Below are 2,226 nucleotides of genomic sequence, written 5' to 3' on the forward strand. Positions count from 1 at the left end.
CAGAAAAACATTATTTAAAATGTTCTTAGCAAGCTTGACTATGGGAAAAAAAATCCACTGATTGTGGGGAGGAAGAAATATTGCTTTATTTAATAGAAATCAGTAGATCTTCCAAAGTTGAGCTTCACAGTTCACTAGAACAAAATTTTGTTCTATTATGCAGACTACATCTTGATCAAAGGAAAAAGGTAAGACGAAAGATCACCTGTGTGTCAGGGCAGCAAGGGGAAAGGGTTAAAAAAAGAAAATATAAGCAGGAAACCTGAGATCCTGGTTCTTTCTCCCTGTAGCCCTTACTGGGACAGCAGTGTCCAGGCTATGCTGATGAAGTTTTATATATTACCTTCCAAATGCAGTGTGGGGGAAGTAGAGAATGGTGAGCTCAGAGACCTTTTCTTGTCATCTCATACCATTCTCATAGAAAAGGTGTAAGCTGAAAAAGCAGACAAAGGAAGAAGGAAAAAAAAACCCAAAGCCTTTTTCAGACCAAAGCAGGCTCAACAGTGGAGCAACCTGCAATAGAACAGAAATCAGCTCAGGTATTTGAACAGAGTTCTTTTATAACTTACAGATGGCTGAAATAATTCATAGGATTTAAGAATTTGCTGGTCTTGGTTAGTGTCCAGAAAATCAGGAAACAATAAGAAAAAACAGCTCTTAGATGTACTCCTGGTTTAAACAGTTTCCAGGGAGAGTTTATATGTTGTCTAGAGATAAACTTCAACCCAGAGTGACTCTGTTGCAAAGTATTCATCTCCCTGCTAAGGTGGGATATTAAATGGAGGTGTTGTCATGGAATAAATGAGACCTACTGCTTTGTGAGAACATCGCAAAATAACTGCCCAGCCTTCTCACCAATAAACCTTCTGGCAAGATAACTGCTAGAGAAGCCACAGGAAAAAACCTAACCAAAAAAACAAATAAAACAAAACAACCAGCAGATGTCAAAAAATCCCCAATGCAAAATTATTTGGTCAATCTCAAAATTCCTCAAAAATTCTATTGTAAATTCTCTTGGGCTTTTCTATGCGTTGTTTCAGTTTTTTTAATAACTATTGTGGTTCTGTAATAAGAAACGTGTTTCATACTTCAACTTTTAGTCGTATCATTCTAACACATTCTACTTAATTTCTAGAAAGAGCATATATAATGTCTAGTCCATATAATTACACCAAAAAAAACTCTGAAAAAGATTTTGGGTTCTGACAGAGTTTGCAGATAGTCTTAGGGGAATGGATTCCTCATTTAGTTCATTTGGAGTCCAGCAAACTCTGCTCTTTCTTCACTGGAAAATTTCAGGACACTGTGGATTTGCTGAAGCCTTGAGTCTCCAGCATTCTGACCAGGACTTGTCCCATTCAAGTGAGAGATAACTATATTACAACAGATAATGGCATCCTCGCTATTTTGCATAATTATGCAAAACAGGAGATGAACTATTGCTTGAAGAAATAAGAAAGCCAGTTCCCAGCAGCCAGGTGTTGTCAGAACGCACCAGTCTGTGGGGCAAGGGCAAGCAGGGAGGTCAATTTCTGGGAAGGATCACAGGAGCTCCTGCCTAAAGACCAGAACTGCTCTGCCTAGTAAGCATACTGAGAAACACTTCCTTGAAACACAGTTGAAAATAATAGTCCTCATATTTTATGTCAATGGGTAATTTCAAAGATAAGCCACAGCTCTGTGTGTATTTTTATGAGGGTAGGAAGCAGGGAATGAAATATTTCAGAGCACTAGAAGATTAATATTACTGTGGGATTCAAAAGTTCTGGTGTAGAGTTTAAACACTGTTGTAATGAAACTTGGTCTCTCTATGCTGTGAAATACACACACCCTAATTATTTCATGACATTTCTCACACAAACACAAACACAGAATATTTTATCACATTAAATAATTTAAAAAGTCATGGACAGATGAAAGGCCATCAAGTATATGAACTTTAAACAACATCTTTGTGAATCACATGAGCTCTACAACCTTCCAACCTCCCCCTGCTACAAAAGCATAACTTAATGTTATGATTTTCAATTTTTAAATGTAAGGCAATTAAGAAATGCTGAATTCCATCACATGAGATTCTGTGATCTTTCCAGAACAGATCAAGTCTTAGATATACAAATTTTGTCTTACAACTAAAGATATAATTCACATGTTTAAGGCTCCTGAGATGCTTAATCAATAATGCTCTGAGTAAAGGTGTTTTTAGAATCTATGAGCCATTACCCT

This window comes from Corvus brachyrhynchos, unplaced genomic scaffold, assembly GCF_000691975.1.
Source record: "Corvus brachyrhynchos isolate BGI_N302 unplaced genomic scaffold, ASM69197v1 scaffold221, whole genome shotgun sequence".
Taxonomy (NCBI): domain Eukaryota; kingdom Metazoa; phylum Chordata; class Aves; order Passeriformes; family Corvidae; genus Corvus; species Corvus brachyrhynchos.